The following is a 19,590-nucleotide window of genomic DNA, read 5'->3' as shown; positions in this document are numbered from 1 at the left end:
GCAATTGAATGGAATAGATCCCTTTTGGACAAAGTGGATTCACCTGCTGCTGCAGTGACCACAGGTGTGATAACATCTAGAATTGGCATCTGGTGCGATCTCTCCGCTTCCACTCCAAAGAAAGTTACCTGTTTATTCCTATCATGCATTGGTTTTTGGGGTTTTCTTTGAGTAATGATGATCTCTTTAGTAGTCTGTTGGCGCCCTCTCCTGGAGGAATAGTTTGCTTGCTCTTGGACATTCTAAAAGAGAGGTCATGATAGACATTGAGCTTCTGAGCTCAATTGGGGACAGTCATGGGTGATGAATGTTTGCAACCTACTGCGAAGCCTCATACCGCAATATAAGGAACGTCAAATACTAAGAAAGGGCGGCCTATGAAAGAATTACTACTTTCAATAAGTACACTTAAACGGCTAATTGGGAATAGAAAAACTGTAAAAAGCCCTCTGAGAAAGCCCCCCTCTAACCTTTGATAGTAAGCTTTTCTGTAGTCTGCCTGTTGATGTATTTTCCGTTTGAACTGTGCACAACATGAAGAGACGGAACACTGGCGGCTTGTCACAATGCCCCCCGATGACATCACAATAGCGCTGCTGCCTAGAAAACAAGCTGCGCAGAAGAAGTTGTTCTTTGGGTGGGAGGGTGGGCTAGTGGAAGGAGGGGGCAATCTCTTTTTTTCCCGGGTGGTAGGGGGATGACAGGAGAAGGGAAGCGGGTGGTGAGAAAGGTACAGAGGGCAGGGTTTGGGGGCTGGGAAGGAAAGGGAAAAGATTAGGGTTTGGGGATGATGAAAGGGCTTTCTACGGGTAAGGATGGCAAAGGGTGGCAGTGACGGAAAGTCAGGCAACCTGTCCTGTCCGTCTTTTTGTATCGTGAATTGGAAAGACTGCAAGGGGGAGGGGAGTTGCTTGCGCCCTAAAGGAGGAGTTATTCAGATTCATTGCAGTGGGCGGCGGCTGCAAAACGCACCATTCTTCTTGTTTTGGCTCTGCAAAGCAGCCTTTTCAAGGGTTGGCTTGGGTGACAAAATGTCTTGTGTAGGCGTGGGTTTGTCTCCCTCTCGCTCTCTCTCCCTAAGATGTGTCCGGCATAGGCCAGGGTGCCACTCGAGGCCCAAACCAATTCTGGTTATCGCTTCTCGGCCTTTTGGCTAAGATCAAGTGTAGTATCGTTCGAAAAGGTGGTTTAAGGCTCCGGCCACCTTAGTACAATGATGCAATGCACACTGGAAGGTTGCGCTTGTTAGTACTTTGGGAGGATAGTATATCCATCTAGAGGAAACCATGGCCCTACCAGGATCGAGGCTATTAGACTGAGTAAGTGTGGGGGCTATGGTGCAATGTGCCCCAGGATTGACGACCCTGGAGTGAGTCTGAGCTTGCTGGCTTTGGACCCCGGCAAGCCTTGGGCTCTGTAGCACACCGTACCTTGCCCTTTCATACTTTCTGAGCATATTGCTATATCCCGGCCTTCTGGCTAGGAAGGGAAATTTTTATAATCATGGTCGGAGGTCCGTTCAGCTTTGGGCTGAGAAACCAACACCCGGTTGGAGGTCCGGGTCAGCTTTGGCTGAGAAACCAACACCCGGTTGGAGGTCCGGGTCAGCTTCGGCTGAGAAACCAACACCCGGTTGGAGGTCCGGGTCAGCTTCGGCTGAGAAACCAACACCCGGTTGGAGGTCCGGTTAGCCTTGGGCTGAGAAACCAACACCGGTTGACGGTCCGGGCAGTTTCGGCTGCGAAACCAACAACTAGTAGCTCTCTACTCCACTTGGGTAAGATGCCTGGGTGGACGCTGGGAGCAACGACAAGGCTCAACCAGGCTTCGGCTTGGGGGAGCACCGAAGATCCCTGACCCTTGCTGTGGCCTTCTGGCTCGGAGGGACGGGGTTGATTTTTGGGGACCCTCTCCTCACGGAGGGGTCCACACGAATCCTAGCCTTTGCACTGTTTTTGGTGTGACTTCGGTCATGCATTTTTTGCGGTGCTTTGGAAAGCTTCATTAAATCAAAAATCTGTTCTTATCAGTTTAATATCTGATACGTCCCCTATCTGGGGACCATATATTAAATGGATTTTTAGAACAGGGAGATGGAAAAAGAGCTTGCTCTGTCCACTCCACGCATTGACCTGGTATTGCAGTACCTCCAGGAACGGTGCACCCCTTCTTAACCCAGTTTCCAAAAGCAGAACTCAATTCACCTGATTCATATTAGCCCGATTTAATGAATTGGAAGAAAGCATACGTCTTCATATGCACCTCAATTTGGCCCATTCACTTTTCACACTTCCTCCTTTTGTTTTTTATCTTTCACACTTTTGACTTTCTTTATTCATCCAAATAGCAAACTCATCACCACTCAACCTGACCAACTCGGCTATGTCCCCGTGCTGCAGTTCTCTGTCTTATCTAGATCATTTGCAATTGAATGGAATAGATCCCTTTTGGACAAAGTGGATTCACCTGCTGCTGCAGTGACCACAGGTGTGATAACATCTAGAATTGGCATCTGGTGCGATCTCTCCGCTTCCACTCCAAAGAAAGTTACCTGTTTATTCCTATCATGCATTGGTTTTTGGGGTTTTCTTTGAGTAATGATGATCTCTTTAGTAGTCTGTTGGCGCCCTCTCCTGGAGGAATAGTTTGCTTGCTCTTGGACATTCTAAAAGAGAGGTCATGATAGACATTGAGCTTCTGAGCTCAATTGGGGACAGTCATGGGTGATGAATGTTTGCAACCTACTGCGAAGCCTCATACCGCAATATAAGGAACGTCAAATACTAAGAAAGGGCGGCCTATGAAAGAATTACTACTTTCAATAAGTACACTTAAACGGCTAATTGGGAATAGAAAAACTGTAAAAAGCCCTCTGAGAAAGCCCCCCTCTAACCTTTGATAGTAAGCTTTTCTGTAGTCTGCCTGTTGATGTATTTTCCGTTTGAACTGTGCACAACATGAAGAGACGGAACACTGGCGGCTTGTCACAATGCCCCCCGATGACATCACAATAGCGCTGCTGCCTAGAAAACAAGCTGCGCAGAAGAAGTTGTTCTTTGGGTGGGAGGGTGGGCTAGTGGAAGGAGGGGGCAATCTCTTTTTTTCCCGGGTGGTAGGGGGATGACAGGAGAAGGGAAGCGGGTGGTGAGAAAGGTACAGAGGGCAGGGTTTGGGGGCTGGGAAGGAAAGGGAAAAGATTAGGGTTTGGGGATGATGAAAGGGCTTTCTACGGGTAAGGATGGCAAAGGGTGGCAGTGACGGAAAGTCAGGCAACCTGTCCTGTCCGTCTTTTTGTATCGTGAATTGGAAAGACTGCAAGGGGGAGGGGAGTTGCTTGCGCCCTAAAGGAGGAGTTATTCAGATTCATTGCAGTGGGCGGCGGCTGCAAAACGCACCATTCTTCTTGTTTTGGCTCTGCAAAGCAGCCTTTTCAAGGGTTGGCTTGGGTGACAAAATGTCTTGTGTAGGCGTGGGTTTGTCTCCCTCTCGCTCTCTCTCCCTAAGATGTGTCCGGCATAGGCCAGGGTGCCACTCGAGGCCCAAACCAATTCTGGTTATCGCTTCTCGGCCTTTTGGCTAAGATCAAGTGTAGTATCTGTTCTTATCAGTTTAATATCTGATACGTCCCCTATCTGGGGACCATATATTAAATGGATTTTTAGAACAGGGAGATGGAAAAAGAGCTTGCTCTGTCCACTCCACGCATTGACCTGGTATTGCAGTACCTCCAGGAACGGTGCACCCCTTCTTAACCCAGTTTCCAAAAGCAGAACTCAATTCACCTGATTCATATTAGCCCGATTTAATGAATTGGAAGAAAGCATACGTCTTCATATGCACCTCAATTTGGCCCATTCACTTTTCACACTTCCTCCTTTTGTTTTTTATCTTTCACACTTTTGACTTTCTTTATTCATCCAAATAGCAAACTCATCACCACTCAACCTGACCAACTCGGCTATGTCCCCGTGCTGCAGTTCTCTGTCTTATCTAGATCATTTGCAATTGAATGGAATAGATCCCTTTTGGACAAAGTGGATTCACCTGCTGCTGCAGTGACCACAGGTGTGATAACATCTAGAATTGGCATCTGGTGCGATCTCTCCGCTTCCACTCCAAAGAAAGTTACCTGTTTATTCCTATCATGCATTGGTTTTTGGGGTTTTCTTTGAGTAATGATGATCTCTTTAGTAGTCTGTTGGCGCCCTCTCCTGGAGGAATAGTTTGCTTGCTCTTGGACATTCTAAAAGAGAGGTCATGATAGACATTGAGCTTCTGAGCTCAATTGGGGACAGTCATGGGTGATGAATGTTTGCAACCTACTGCGAAGCCTCATACCGCAATATAAGGAACGTCAAATACTAAGAAAGGGCGGCCTATGAAAGAATTACTACTTTCAATAAGTACACTTAAACGGCTAATTGGGAATAGAAAAACTGTAAAAAGCCCTCTGAGAAAGCCCCCCTCTAACCTTTGATAGTAAGCTTTTCTGTAGTCTGCCTGTTGATGTATTTTCCGTTTGAACTGTGCACAACATGAAGAGACGGAACACTGGCGGCTTGTCACAATGCCCCCCGATGACATCACAATAGCGCTGCTGCCTAGAAAACAAGCTGCGCAGAAGAAGTTGTTCTTTGGGTGGGAGGGTGGGCTAGTGGAAGGAGGGGGCAATCTCTTTTTTTCCCGGGTGGTAGGGGGATGACAGGAGAAGGGAAGCGGGTGGTGAGAAAGGTACAGAGGGCAGGGTTTGGGGGCTGGGAAGGAAAGGGAAAAGATTAGGGTTTGGGGATGATGAAAGGGCTTTCTACGGGTAAGGATGGCAAAGGGTGGCAGTGACGGAAAGTCAGGCAACCTGTCCTGTCCGTCTTTTTGTATCGTGAATTGGAAAGACTGCAAGGGGGAGGGGAGTTGCTTGCGCCCTAAAGGAGGAGTTATTCAGATTCATTGCAGTGGGCGGCGGCTGCAAAACGCACCATTCTTCTTGTTTTGGCTCTGCAAAGCAGCCTTTTCAAGGGTTGGCTTGGGTGACAAAATGTCTTGTGTAGGCGTGGGTTTGTCTCCCTCTCGCTCTCTCTCCCTAAGATGTGTCCGGCATAGGCCAGGGTGCCACTCGAGGCCCAAACCAATTCTGGTTATCGCTTCTCGGCCTTTTGGCTAAGATCAAGTGTAGTATCTGTTCTTATCAGTTTAATATCTGATACGTCCCCTATCTGGGGACCATATATTAAATGGATTTTTAGAACAGGGAGATGGAAAAAGAGCTTGCTCTGTCCACTCCACGCATTGACCTGGTATTGCAGTACCTCCAGGAACGGTGCACCCCTTCTTAACCCAGTTTCCAAAAGCAGAACTCAATTCACCTGATTCATATTAGCCCGATTTAATGAATTGGAAGAAAGCATACGTCTTCATATGCACCTCAATTTGGCCCATTCACTTTTCACACTTCCTCCTTTTGTTTTTTATCTTTCACACTTTTGACTTTCTTTATTCATCCAAATAGCAAACTCATCACCACTCAACCTGACCAACTCGGCTATGTCCCCGTGCTGCAGTTCTCTGTCTTATCTAGATCATTTGCAATTGAATGGAATAGATCCCTTTTGGACAAAGTGGATTCACCTGCTGCTGCAGTGACCACAGGTGTGATAACATCTAGAATTGGCATCTGGTGCGATCTCTCCGCTTCCACTCCAAAGAAAGTTACCTGTTTATTCCTATCATGCATTGGTTTTTGGGGTTTTCTTTGAGTAATGATGATCTCTTTAGTAGTCTGTTGGCGCCCTCTCCTGGAGGAATAGTTTGCTTGCTCTTGGACATTCTAAAAGAGAGGTCATGATAGACATTGAGCTTCTGAGCTCAATTGGGGACAGTCATGGGTGATGAATGTTTGCAACCTACTGCGAAGCCTCATACCGCAATATAAGGAACGTCAAATACTAAGAAAGGGCGGCCTATGAAAGAATTACTACTTTCAATAAGTACACTTAAACGGCTAATTGGGAATAGAAAAACTGTAAAAAGCCCTCTGAGAAAGCCCCCCTCTAACCTTTGATAGTAAGCTTTTCTGTAGTCTGCCTGTTGATGTATTTTCCGTTTGAACTGTGCACAACATGAAGAGACGGAACACTGGCGGCTTGTCACAATGCCCCCCGATGACATCACAATAGCGCTGCTGCCTAGAAAACAAGCTGCGCAGAAGAAGTTGTTCTTTGGGTGGGAGGGTGGGCTAGTGGAAGGAGGGGGCAATCTCTTTTTTTCCCGGGTGGTAGGGGGATGACAGGAGAAGGGAAGCGGGTGGTGAGAAAGGTACAGAGGGCAGGGTTTGGGGGCTGGGAAGGAAAGGGAAAAGATTAGGGTTTGGGGATGATGAAAGGGCTTTCTACGGGTAAGGATGGCAAAGGGTGGCAGTGACGGAAAGTCAGGCAACCTGTCCTGTCCGTCTTTTTGTATCGTGAATTGGAAAGACTGCAAGGGGGAGGGGAGTTGCTTGCGCCCTAAAGGAGGAGTTATTCAGATTCATTGCAGTGGGCGGCGGCTGCAAAACGCACCATTCTTCTTGTTTTGGCTCTGCAAAGCAGCCTTTTCAAGGGTTGGCTTGGGTGACAAAATGTCTTGTGTAGGCGTGGGTTTGTCTCCCTCTCGCTCTCTCTCCCTAAGATGTGTCCGGCATAGGCCAGGGTGCCACTCGAGGCCCAAACCAATTCTGGTTATCGCTTCTCGGCCTTTTGGCTAAGATCAAGTGTAGTATCTGTTCTTATCAGTTTAATATCTGATACGTCCCCTATCTGGGGACCATATATTAAATGGATTTTTAGAACAGGGAGATGGAAAAAGAGCTTGCTCTGTCCACTCCACGCATTGACCTGGTATTGCAGTACCTCCAGGAACGGTGCACCCCTTCTTAACCCAGTTTCCAAAAGCAGAACTCAATTCACCTGATTCATATTAGCCCGATTTAATGAATTGGAAGAAAGCATACGTCTTCATATGCACCTCAATTTGGCCCATTCACTTTTCACACTTCCTCCTTTTGTTTTTTATCTTTCACACTTTTGACTTTCTTTATTCATCCAAATAGCAAACTCATCACCACTCAACCTGACCAACTCGGCTATGTCCCCGTGCTGCAGTTCTCTGTCTTATCTAGATCATTTGCAATTGAATGGAATAGATCCCTTTTGGACAAAGTGGATTCACCTGCTGCTGCAGTGACCACAGGTGTGATAACATCTAGAATTGGCATCTGGTGCGATCTCTCCGCTTCCACTCCAAAGAAAGTTACCTGTTTATTCCTATCATGCATTGGTTTTTGGGGTTTTCTTTGAGTAATGATGATCTCTTTAGTAGTCTGTTGGCGCCCTCTCCTGGAGGAATAGTTTGCTTGCTCTTGGACATTCTAAAAGAGAGGTCATGATAGACATTGAGCTTCTGAGCTCAATTGGGGACAGTCATGGGTGATGAATGTTTGCAACCTACTGCGAAGCCTCATACCGCAATATAAGGAACGTCAAATACTAAGAAAGGGCGGCCTATGAAAGAATTACTACTTTCAATAAGTACACTTAAACGGCTAATTGGGAATAGAAAAACTGTAAAAAGCCCTCTGAGAAAGCCCCCCTCTAACCTTTGATAGTAAGCTTTTCTGTAGTCTGCCTGTTGATGTATTTTCCGTTTGAACTGTGCACAACATGAAGAGACGGAACACTGGCGGCTTGTCACAATGCCCCCCGATGACATCACAATAGCGCTGCTGCCTAGAAAACAAGCTGCGCAGAAGAAGTTGTTCTTTGGGTGGGAGGGTGGGCTAGTGGAAGGAGGGGGCAATCTCTTTTTTTCCCGGGTGGTAGGGGGATGACAGGAGAAGGGAAGCGGGTGGTGAGAAAGGTACAGAGGGCAGGGTTTGGGGGCTGGGAAGGAAAGGGAAAAGATTAGGGTTTGGGGATGATGAAAGGGCTTTCTACGGGTAAGGATGGCAAAGGGTGGCAGTGACGGAAAGTCAGGCAACCTGTCCTGTCCGTCTTTTTGTATCGTGAATTGGAAAGACTGCAAGGGGGAGGGGAGTTGCTTGCGCCCTAAAGGAGGAGTTATTCAGATTCATTGCAGTGGGCGGCGGCTGCAAAACGCACCATTCTTCTTGTTTTGGCTCTGCAAAGCAGCCTTTTCAAGGGTTGGCTTGGGTGACAAAATGTCTTGTGTAGGCGTGGGTTTGTCTCCCTCTCGCTCTCTCTCCCTAAGATGTGTCCGGCATAGGCCAGGGTGCCACTCGAGGCCCAAACCAATTCTGGTTATCGCTTCTCGGCCTTTTGGCTAAGATCAAGTGTAGTATCTGTTCTTATCAGTTTAATATCTGATACGTCCCCTATCTGGGGACCATATATTAAATGGATTTTTAGAACAGGGAGATGGAAAAAGAGCTTGCTCTGTCCACTCCACGCATTGACCTGGTATTGCAGTACCTCCAGGAACGGTGCACCCCTTCTTAACCCAGTTTCCAAAAGCAGAACTCAATTCACCTGATTCATATTAGCCCGATTTAATGAATTGGAAGAAAGCATACGTCTTCATATGCACCTCAATTTGGCCCATTCACTTTTCACACTTCCTCCTTTTGTTTTTTATCTTTCACACTTTTGACTTTCTTTATTCATCCAAATAGCAAACTCATCACCACTCAACCTGACCAACTCGGCTATGTCCCCGTGCTGCAGTTCTCTGTCTTATCTAGATCATTTGCAATTGAATGGAATAGATCCCTTTTGGACAAAGTGGATTCACCTGCTGCTGCAGTGACCACAGGTGTGATAACATCTAGAATTGGCATCTGGTGCGATCTCTCCGCTTCCACTCCAAAGAAAGTTACCTGTTTATTCCTATCATGCATTGGTTTTTGGGGTTTTCTTTGAGTAATGATGATCTCTTTAGTAGTCTGTTGGCGCCCTCTCCTGGAGGAATAGTTTGCTTGCTCTTGGACATTCTAAAAGAGAGGTCATGATAGACATTGAGCTTCTGAGCTCAATTGGGGACAGTCATGGGTGATGAATGTTTGCAACCTACTGCGAAGCCTCATACCGCAATATAAGGAACGTCAAATACTAAGAAAGGGCGGCCTATGAAAGAATTACTACTTTCAATAAGTACACTTAAACGGCTAATTGGGAATAGAAAAACTGTAAAAAGCCCTCTGAGAAAGCCCCCCTCTAACCTTTGATAGTAAGCTTTTCTGTAGTCTGCCTGTTGATGTATTTTCCGTTTGAACTGTGCACAACATGAAGAGACGGAACACTGGCGGCTTGTCACAATGCCCCCCGATGACATCACAATAGCGCTGCTGCCTAGAAAACAAGCTGCGCAGAAGAAGTTGTTCTTTGGGTGGGAGGGTGGGCTAGTGGAAGGAGGGGGCAATCTCTTTTTTTCCCGGGTGGTAGGGGGATGACAGGAGAAGGGAAGCGGGTGGTGAGAAAGGTACAGAGGGCAGGGTTTGGGGGCTGGGAAGGAAAGGGAAAAGATTAGGGTTTGGGGATGATGAAAGGGCTTTCTACGGGTAAGGATGGCAAAGGGTGGCAGTGACGGAAAGTCAGGCAACCTGTCCTGTCCGTCTTTTTGTATCGTGAATTGGAAAGACTGCAAGGGGGAGGGGAGTTGCTTGCGCCCTAAAGGAGGAGTTATTCAGATTCATTGCAGTGGGCGGCGGCTGCAAAACGCACCATTCTTCTTGTTTTGGCTCTGCAAAGCAGCCTTTTCAAGGGTTGGCTTGGGTGACAAAATGTCTTGTGTAGGCGTGGGTTTGTCTCCCTCTCGCTCTCTCTCCCTAAGATGTGTCCGGCATAGGCCAGGGTGCCACTCGAGGCCCAAACCAATTCTGGTTATCGCTTCTCGGCCTTTTGGCTAAGATCAAGTGTAGTATCTGTTCTTATCAGTTTAATATCTGATACGTCCCCTATCTGGGGACCATATATTAAATGGATTTTTAGAACAGGGAGATGGAAAAAGAGCTTGCTCTGTCCACTCCACGCATTGACCTGGTATTGCAGTACCTCCAGGAACGGTGCACCCCTTCTTAACCCAGTTTCCAAAAGCAGAACTCAATTCACCTGATTCATATTAGCCCGATTTAATGAATTGGAAGAAAGCATACGTCTTCATATGCACCTCAATTTGGCCCATTCACTTTTCACACTTCCTCCTTTTGTTTTTTATCTTTCACACTTTTGACTTTCTTTATTCATCCAAATAGCAAACTCATCACCACTCAACCTGACCAACTCGGCTATGTCCCCGTGCTGCAGTTCTCTGTCTTATCTAGATCATTTGCAATTGAATGGAATAGATCCCTTTTGGACAAAGTGGATTCACCTGCTGCTGCAGTGACCACAGGTGTGATAACATCTAGAATTGGCATCTGGTGCGATCTCTCCGCTTCCACTCCAAAGAAAGTTACCTGTTTATTCCTATCATGCATTGGTTTTTGGGGTTTTCTTTGAGTAATGATGATCTCTTTAGTAGTCTGTTGGCGCCCTCTCCTGGAGGAATAGTTTGCTTGCTCTTGGACATTCTAAAAGAGAGGTCATGATAGACATTGAGCTTCTGAGCTCAATTGGGGACAGTCATGGGTGATGAATGTTTGCAACCTACTGCGAAGCCTCATACCGCAATATAAGGAACGTCAAATACTAAGAAAGGGCGGCCTATGAAAGAATTACTACTTTCAATAAGTACACTTAAACGGCTAATTGGGAATAGAAAAACTGTAAAAAGCCCTCTGAGAAAGCCCCCCTCTAACCTTTGATAGTAAGCTTTTCTGTAGTCTGCCTGTTGATGTATTTTCCGTTTGAACTGTGCACAACATGAAGAGACGGAACACTGGCGGCTTGTCACAATGCCCCCCGATGACATCACAATAGCGCTGCTGCCTAGAAAACAAGCTGCGCAGAAGAAGTTGTTCTTTGGGTGGGAGGGTGGGCTAGTGGAAGGAGGGGGCAATCTCTTTTTTTCCCGGGTGGTAGGGGGATGACAGGAGAAGGGAAGCGGGTGGTGAGAAAGGTACAGAGGGCAGGGTTTGGGGGCTGGGAAGGAAAGGGAAAAGATTAGGGTTTGGGGATGATGAAAGGGCTTTCTACGGGTAAGGATGGCAAAGGGTGGCAGTGACGGAAAGTCAGGCAACCTGTCCTGTCCGTCTTTTTGTATCGTGAATTGGAAAGACTGCAAGGGGGAGGGGAGTTGCTTGCGCCCTAAAGGAGGAGTTATTCAGATTCATTGCAGTGGGCGGCGGCTGCAAAACGCACCATTCTTCTTGTTTTGGCTCTGCAAAGCAGCCTTTTCAAGGGTTGGCTTGGGTGACAAAATGTCTTGTGTAGGCGTGGGTTTGTCTCCCTCTCGCTCTCTCTCCCTAAGATGTGTCCGGCATAGGCCAGGGTGCCACTCGAGGCCCAAACCAATTCTGGTTATCGCTTCTCGGCCTTTTGGCTAAGATCAAGTGTAGTATCTGTTCTTATCAGTTTAATATCTGATACGTCCCCTATCTGGGGACCATATATTAAATGGATTTTTAGAACAGGGAGATGGAAAAAGAGCTTGCTCTGTCCACTCCACGCATTGACCTGGTATTGCAGTACCTCCAGGAACGGTGCACCCCTTCTTAACCCAGTTTCCAAAAGCAGAACTCAATTCACCTGATTCATATTAGCCCGATTTAATGAATTGGAAGAAAGCATACGTCTTCATATGCACCTCAATTTGGCCCATTCACTTTTCACACTTCCTCCTTTTGTTTTTTATCTTTCACACTTTTGACTTTCTTTATTCATCCAAATAGCAAACTCATCACCACTCAACCTGACCAACTCGGCTATGTCCCCGTGCTGCAGTTCTCTGTCTTATCTAGATCATTTGCAATTGAATGGAATAGATCCCTTTTGGACAAAGTGGATTCACCTGCTGCTGCAGTGACCACAGGTGTGATAACATCTAGAATTGGCATCTGGTGCGATCTCTCCGCTTCCACTCCAAAGAAAGTTACCTGTTTATTCCTATCATGCATTGGTTTTTGGGGTTTTCTTTGAGTAATGATGATCTCTTTAGTAGTCTGTTGGCGCCCTCTCCTGGAGGAATAGTTTGCTTGCTCTTGGACATTCTAAAAGAGAGGTCATGATAGACATTGAGCTTCTGAGCTCAATTGGGGACAGTCATGGGTGATGAATGTTTGCAACCTACTGCGAAGCCTCATACCGCAATATAAGGAACGTCAAATACTAAGAAAGGGCGGCCTATGAAAGAATTACTACTTTCAATAAGTACACTTAAACGGCTAATTGGGAATAGAAAAACTGTAAAAAGCCCTCTGAGAAAGCCCCCCTCTAACCTTTGATAGTAAGCTTTTCTGTAGTCTGCCTGTTGATGTATTTTCCGTTTGAACTGTGCACAACATGAAGAGACGGAACACTGGCGGCTTGTCACAATGCCCCCCGATGACATCACAATAGCGCTGCTGCCTAGAAAACAAGCTGCGCAGAAGAAGTTGTTCTTTGGGTGGGAGGGTGGGCTAGTGGAAGGAGGGGGCAATCTCTTTTTTTCCCGGGTGGTAGGGGGATGACAGGAGAAGGGAAGCGGGTGGTGAGAAAGGTACAGAGGGCAGGGTTTGGGGGCTGGGAAGGAAAGGGAAAAGATTAGGGTTTGGGGATGATGAAAGGGCTTTCTACGGGTAAGGATGGCAAAGGGTGGCAGTGACGGAAAGTCAGGCAACCTGTCCTGTCCGTCTTTTTGTATCGTGAATTGGAAAGACTGCAAGGGGGAGGGGAGTTGCTTGCGCCCTAAAGGAGGAGTTATTCAGATTCATTGCAGTGGGCGGCGGCTGCAAAACGCACCATTCTTCTTGTTTTGGCTCTGCAAAGCAGCCTTTTCAAGGGTTGGCTTGGGTGACAAAATGTCTTGTGTAGGCGTGGGTTTGTCTCCCTCTCGCTCTCTCTCCCTAAGATGTGTCCGGCATAGGCCAGGGTGCCACTCGAGGCCCAAACCAATTCTGGTTATCGCTTCTCGGCCTTTTGGCTAAGATCAAGTGTAGTATCTGTTCTTATCAGTTTAATATCTGATACGTCCCCTATCTGGGGACCATATATTAAATGGATTTTTAGAACAGGGAGATGGAAAAAGAGCTTGCTCTGTCCACTCCACGCATTGACCTGGTATTGCAGTACCTCCAGGAACGGTGCACCCCTTCTTAACCCAGTTTCCAAAAGCAGAACTCAATTCACCTGATTCATATTAGCCCGATTTAATGAATTGGAAGAAAGCATACGTCTTCATATGCACCTCAATTTGGCCCATTCACTTTTCACACTTCCTCCTTTTGTTTTTTATCTTTCACACTTTTGACTTTCTTTATTCATCCAAATAGCAAACTCATCACCACTCAACCTGACCAACTCGGCTATGTCCCCGTGCTGCAGTTCTCTGTCTTATCTAGATCATTTGCAATTGAATGGAATAGATCCCTTTTGGACAAAGTGGATTCACCTGCTGCTGCAGTGACCACAGGTGTGATAACATCTAGAATTGGCATCTGGTGCGATCTCTCCGCTTCCACTCCAAAGAAAGTTACCTGTTTATTCCTATCATGCATTGGTTTTTGGGGTTTTCTTTGAGTAATGATGATCTCTTTAGTAGTCTGTTGGCGCCCTCTCCTGGAGGAATAGTTTGCTTGCTCTTGGACATTCTAAAAGAGAGGTCATGATAGACATTGAGCTTCTGAGCTCAATTGGGGACAGTCATGGGTGATGAATGTTTGCAACCTACTGCGAAGCCTCATACCGCAATATAAGGAACGTCAAATACTAAGAAAGGGCGGCCTATGAAAGAATTACTACTTTCAATAAGTACACTTAAACGGCTAATTGGGAATAGAAAAACTGTAAAAAGCCCTCTGAGAAAGCCCCCCTCTAACCTTTGATAGTAAGCTTTTCTGTAGTCTGCCTGTTGATGTATTTTCCGTTTGAACTGTGCACAACATGAAGAGACGGAACACTGGCGGCTTGTCACAATGCCCCCCGATGACATCACAATAGCGCTGCTGCCTAGAAAACAAGCTGCGCAGAAGAAGTTGTTCTTTGGGTGGGAGGGTGGGCTAGTGGAAGGAGGGGGCAATCTCTTTTTTTCCCGGGTGGTAGGGGGATGACAGGAGAAGGGAAGCGGGTGGTGAGAAAGGTACAGAGGGCAGGGTTTGGGGGCTGGGAAGGAAAGGGAAAAGATTAGGGTTTGGGGATGATGAAAGGGCTTTCTACGGGTAAGGATGGCAAAGGGTGGCAGTGACGGAAAGTCAGGCAACCTGTCCTGTCCGTCTTTTTGTATCGTGAATTGGAAAGACTGCAAGGGGGAGGGGAGTTGCTTGCGCCCTAAAGGAGGAGTTATTCAGATTCATTGCAGTGGGCGGCGGCTGCAAAACGCACCATTCTTCTTGTTTTGGCTCTGCAAAGCAGCCTTTTCAAGGGTTGGCTTGGGTGACAAAATGTCTTGTGTAGGCGTGGGTTTGTCTCCCTCTCGCTCTCTCTCCCTAAGATGTGTCCGGCATAGGCCAGGGTGCCACTCGAGGCCCAAACCAATTCTGGTTATCGCTTCTCGGCCTTTTGGCTAAGATCAAGTGTAGTATCTGTTCTTATCAGAACAAACTGAGCTAGCTACACTTGACGAGATACGATCAGGGAGACAAGCTCCGAAGCCCAGCCGAGACCGAAAGAGGGAGATCGGACGGAAGAAGAGCTTGGCAGAAAGAAGCAAGAAGACGAAGGCTCGGAGAAGACTTGGGGAGACCAGAGGAACTTCGAGGAGGAACACAGCGGGAGAAGACACCCGGAGAAGAATCCAAGATCCAGCTCCGGGAACTCAAGCAGGAACCAGCCATGGCAAGCAAGCCAGAGAAGGCAGCCAGGAAGGCTCAGGACCCAGGGACCTCCAGGAAGGCTCATCCAGAGGCTTCTTCGGCCCAAGAGGCCCCTACCTCCGACGCCAGCCAGCCGGAGGGAGCCCGGACGCCGCCTGAAAAGGCTCCAACCCTGGAGCCTTGGATGCGGCAGACGGTCGCCCTGAAGCTAAAGGCAGTGGATGGTAGGTTGCCGGACATGTCCAGCGACGTGTTCTGCAAGAAGATGATTCTGGATCAGGGCTTCTCCAGGGCGGAAACCCTGAGTGTCCAGACCTTCATGACTGGCATTTTTCTGGTAACCTTTGCCACGGTGAATGCCTGCAGGAGATACTGTGAGGCGATGAACGCAGCGATGCCGGGCTCCCCTTTTCATTCCTTTTTAGGATCCTGTCCTATACAGAGGGATGAGAAGAGGATCACGGTCTCCATGCGGAACCCGCACACCCCAGGAAGAGACATCTCCACGTTCCTGGGACGTCTCTGCACAGTGGTGAGGGAGCCATCCCACATCCTTAACGGCAACGGATTCTGGACGGGTAAGTGGTCAGTAACCGTTCGACTCTACAGGGAACCAGCATCCGAGGATGGTCTCCAGCACCTGCCCCCGACATTCTCTCTGGGAAACTCCTTTGGTCTCATCTACTACCCGGACATGCCACACAACTGCAGGAAATGTGGCGGGAAAGGGCATTCGATGAAGACCTGCAAGGAGGACGCCTGCAGGGTTTGCCGGGTGACAGGACACAGCTCCAAGGACTGCCCAAAGAAGAAGACTTGCAACCTATGTGGACAGGCGGACCACCTTTACAAGGACTGCCCACAGCGGGAGAAATCCTGGGCAAGGGTTGCCGCGGCGACCCAGTATCGGGTAATCACAGCTTCGTCGACCAAGGCAGCTACGACCAAGGCCACAGAGGCCAAGGACAAGGCGGCCAAGAACCCGGCGACCGTGGCTCCAGCCGATGCCCCAGCAGCCACGGAGTCCAGGGAAAAGAAGGGTAAGAAAACTGTTGCCCCCTCCCTGGTCCCCCCCCCTGTCACCCCTGTCCAAACCCCTCCCCCCCCGGCCAACCCTACTGAGGATTCCACTACCTCCACCTCATTTCCCTACTCCTCAGTTGGTCTCCTCACCCCCCCCCCAAAGCCCACTCTCCCTCCCCAGACCATGAGAGCAGAGGGCCTCAGCACTCTTGCACTTTTCACCGAGGAGGATTTTCCAGCTCTTGTCTCCTCAGGTACAGGCCAAAGGAAAAGGAAGGTGGAAGATAGTCCTGTCGCAGAACCTTCCAAGCTGTTCATTGTGGACCCCAATCCACCCCAGGAAGAGGAGGATGGCCTCCTCCCAGAACCGGACGTGTTGGAGCAGATGGTGGAGTCCCTTGTGGCCGAAGAAGAAATGGAGGAGTCGGAAGCCACTGAGGCACCATCCCTGCTTGATCAGCTAGCAGAAGAGGGTCTGCTGGAGATACCCTTACCAGCAGGTGCCAAAGAGGAAGAACCGCCCGACCGGAGTGGTAACTAAGGCACACCGCCTGCTCTAACTTTCTCTTTCCTCCAATGACTGCTAACATTAACATCTTTTCCATTAATGTTAGGAGCATCAGAGACAAGTTCCGACGTCAGACAATTTTTACGTTCCTTAACACTCAGTCTAGTGATGTATTTTTCCTGCAGGAATGCTCCCTTCCCTCCTCTAGGTCCTTCAACCATCTGGCCAGGGAGTGGACCCATGGCCCATCCTACTGGTCTGGCGGGGGCGACTGTAGGTCCGCGGGGGTCGCCGTGCTGATCAGGGGAAGCGCCTTCACATTGGACTCTGTTCAGGAAATCGTCTGCGGCAGGTTACTGCTCGTGGATGGCACCTGGGCGGGAGAACCTGTCAGGTTCATCAATGTGTATGCTTCTCCTGTGAAGAGCGATCGACTGGAGCTCCTCCAAGCCCTGCGCCCTCAGCTCGCTACCGCCAGGACGGTAGTGATGGCCGGGGATTTCAACTGCCCGATTGAGGAGGATGGACGCAGTTCTGGAACGGCTGCCAAGTTGGACGTCACATCCAAACTGCTCATTGAGATGGTGACCGAAGCCTCTCTTGTGGACGTTGTTGGCTCCATCGGACACGGATCCGTGAACTATTCATGGTGCCGATCCGATGGCTCGCTGCGTTCCAGGATTGACTTTGTGTTTACCTCTCGGGCGGTTGGGCGGAGTGGGCACTCGATGGTCCCCTGCTTCTTCTCTGACCACAGAGCCATTCACTTTCAAGGTGTGCTGGGCCATGGCTTCCCCATTGGCCCGGGCTCCTGGAAGCTGAACTGCTCTCTGCTGGAAAAGGGTGAGATTCTGGAGGAGCTTAGAGCTGCCTACTCCACGTGGCGGGCCTACAAGGCGGGCTTCCAGTCTGTTTCTGACTGGTGGGAATACGTTAAACTCGAGTTCCGTTTCTTCTTTCAGGCAAAGAGTCAACAACAGGCGTGTCTGAAGAGGAGGGACTTCAGGAGACTCCAGCGTGAGCTGCGTTCCCTGCAGGACCTTCTTCGATGCGGCTGGGACGTGAGAGAGGAGCTGGAGGAGACTAAGAGGAGCCTGAAAAGGCACTTCGAGGAGGAGTCCGAGCGAATTGTCTTCCGTTCCAAAGTGGAGAACCTGGAGAAGGGTGAGAAATGTAACTCGTTCTTTTTCAGGAAACTCCACGCCGGTCACACGCCCATGAATGAACTACGAGACGAGAGTGGAAACATGCGACGCGGGAAAGAGAACGTGATGAAGGTCGTCAGCGACTTCTACAGCGAACTCTACGCCCGCAAGACTACTGACCCCGAGGCCGCCGATAAGTTCCTTTCAGGTATCACTAACCATCTTGACCCTGCAGACGCGGCGGCCATGGACGTTCCTCTGACGGTGGACGAGCTGCTCTCGGCCGCCAAATCCTTTAGTTCTGGCAGGACACCGGGCAGTGACGGCCTCCCAGCAGAGCTCTATGTAGCGCTGGGAGACCTAATCTGTCCGGACCTGTTAGGGCTGTATGAGGAGATGGTGGTGGAGGGCAGAATGCCTCCATCTCTGAGGGAAGGAATGGTCACGATCCTGTACAAGCGTAAAGGAGAGAGGTGCGACCTGAAGAATTGGCGTCCCATCACCCTTCTGAATGTCGACTACAAGATCCTGGCCAAGACGATGGCAACGAGACTGAAGACGGTTATCGGACGGATCATCCACCCGGATCAGACCTGCGGCATCCCCGGACGTCGCATCGCAGACAGCCTGGCTCTCATGCGGGACACGGTCGAGTACATCAAAGCCCGCCGGGTGCACGCAGCCCTGATCTCGTTGGATCAGGAAAAGGCCTTCGACCGTGTTTCCCATGAGTTCCTGGGCAAAGCTCTGCACAGGTTAGGTTTGGGTAACATGTTTTGCTTGTATGTCCAACTAATGTATTTTGATATTCACAGCTCGGTGTTGGTAAACGGCTGGAAGACTGACCCCTTCCCGGTCCTCTCAGGGGTCAGACAAGGCTGTCCTCTGTCACCTCTTCTTTTTGTTTGTGTTATAGAACTCTTTGCAGAGGCTATCCGGCGGAATGGAGAGATCAGAGGGATCACCGCACCAGGACCAGAACGCTTCGAGGTCAAGTGCTCGCTCTACATGGACGACGTGACCGTCTTCTGCGCGGACCGGCGCTCAGTCGACACCCTCGTCCAGACCTGTGAGACCTTCGGACGGGCTTCGGGAGCCAAAGTCAACTGCGGGAAGTCGGAAGCCATGCTCTTCGGGGACTGGCAGCCGGCCTCTTCCGCCCCCTTCCCTTTCAGCATCCAGCCGGATTTCATCAAGGTTCTTGGAGTCTGGTTCGGGAAGGAAGGAGCAGCCCTCAAGTCCTGGGAGGAACGCTTGACCAAGATCACCCAACGGATCGGTCTGTGGAGCCTCAGACGCCTCACCTGTGAGGGCAAAGCACTGGTCCTGCGTAACGAGGTACTGCCCGTGCTGCAGTACACGGCCCAGGCCTGGCCCCCCCTTGCCACCGTGTGCAGGGCCATTACCAGGACGGTGTTTCGTTTTGTCTGGGGATCCAAGATGGACAGAGTAAAGCGGAGCATCATGTACAAGGATCCTCGCAAGGGTGGGAAGGGCGTACCCGATATCCCCACCCTCCTGCGATCCTCCTTCGTATGTGACTGCGTTCGCCGAACTCTGCGAGTCAAGAGAGGTTCCGCGGGTGGGTCCATGTCTCGCTTCTTCCTGCTCCCCCTTTGGAGACGGTTAGGCTGGGACAAGTGGGACAGCTCCTTCCCCTACAACTGGACGGCGCCATGGTTCTACGGAGACGTGGTTCGGTTTGTGAGGGAACACCAACTGGAGGGACTCAAGCCTGATTTGTGGAAGCCAAAGACTATCCACAAACTCATCAGAGCCAAGGACGAAATGGAGAACATTCCAGGACTTCATCACGACACACTGGAGACTGTTTGGACAAACGTGTCATCGGCTGGATTGACCAACGGGCACAAGGACTTGTCATGGATGGCGATACAGGGCGGACTGCCCGTCCGGTCATTCATGCACGCCCGGAACCTGTGCAAAACCCGGTACTGCCCAAGGTGCCCCTTCGTGGAGGAAACATCGCTGCACGCCTTTTGGGACTGCCGTTTCGCACAGCGCCTGTTGGTTGCCCTGGA

At 49.4% G+C, this 19,590-nt stretch overlaps 8 non-coding genes and 2 pseudogenes across 8 annotated transcripts; all 10 read left to right on the top strand.

Annotated features, from left to right (window-relative positions):
* The first annotated feature begins 1,133 nt into the window (after positions 1-1,133).
* Positions 1,134-1,275, top strand: LOC142288549 (U2 spliceosomal RNA; annotated as a pseudogene).
* A 701-nt stretch (positions 1,276-1,976) lies between these two features.
* On the top strand, positions 1,977-2,169 carry LOC142288545 (U2 spliceosomal RNA). Its single transcript, XR_012749306.1, has one exon. It is a non-coding gene; the product is annotated as a U2 spliceosomal RNA (small nuclear RNA).
* A 1,387-nt stretch (positions 2,170-3,556) lies between these two features.
* LOC142288508 (U2 spliceosomal RNA) lies at positions 3,557-3,747 on the top strand. Its single transcript, XR_012749271.1, has one exon. It is a non-coding gene; the product is annotated as a U2 spliceosomal RNA (small nuclear RNA).
* A 1,387-nt stretch (positions 3,748-5,134) lies between these two features.
* LOC142288507 (U2 spliceosomal RNA) lies at positions 5,135-5,325 on the top strand. The gene has a single exon (XR_012749270.1). It is a non-coding gene; the product is annotated as a U2 spliceosomal RNA (small nuclear RNA).
* A 1,387-nt stretch (positions 5,326-6,712) lies between these two features.
* LOC142288550 (U2 spliceosomal RNA) lies at positions 6,713-6,903 on the top strand. The gene has a single exon (XR_012749307.1). It is a non-coding gene; the product is annotated as a U2 spliceosomal RNA (small nuclear RNA).
* Positions 6,904-8,290: 1,387 nt separating this feature from the next.
* LOC142288540 (U2 spliceosomal RNA) lies at positions 8,291-8,481 on the top strand. The gene has a single exon (XR_012749302.1). It is a non-coding gene; the product is annotated as a U2 spliceosomal RNA (small nuclear RNA).
* A 1,387-nt stretch (positions 8,482-9,868) lies between these two features.
* LOC142288528 (U2 spliceosomal RNA) lies at positions 9,869-10,059 on the top strand. Its single transcript, XR_012749291.1, has one exon. It is a non-coding gene; the product is annotated as a U2 spliceosomal RNA (small nuclear RNA).
* Positions 10,060-11,446: 1,387 nt separating this feature from the next.
* Positions 11,447-11,637, top strand: LOC142288517 (U2 spliceosomal RNA). The gene has a single exon (XR_012749280.1). It is a non-coding gene; the product is annotated as a U2 spliceosomal RNA (small nuclear RNA).
* Positions 11,638-13,024: 1,387 nt separating this feature from the next.
* LOC142288506 (U2 spliceosomal RNA) lies at positions 13,025-13,215 on the top strand. The gene has a single exon (XR_012749269.1). It is a non-coding gene; the product is annotated as a U2 spliceosomal RNA (small nuclear RNA).
* Positions 13,216-14,602: 1,387 nt separating this feature from the next.
* On the top strand, positions 14,603-14,706 carry LOC142288546 (U2 spliceosomal RNA; annotated as a pseudogene).
* The last annotated feature ends 4,884 nt before the right edge of the window (positions 14,707-19,590 follow it).

This window comes from Anomaloglossus baeobatrachus, unplaced genomic scaffold (genome assembly GCF_048569485.1).
Source record: "Anomaloglossus baeobatrachus isolate aAnoBae1 unplaced genomic scaffold, aAnoBae1.hap1 Scaffold_839, whole genome shotgun sequence".
Taxonomy (NCBI): Eukaryota; Metazoa; Chordata; class Amphibia; order Anura; family Aromobatidae; genus Anomaloglossus; species Anomaloglossus baeobatrachus.
This window is presented reverse-complemented; position numbering and strand designations above follow the sequence as displayed.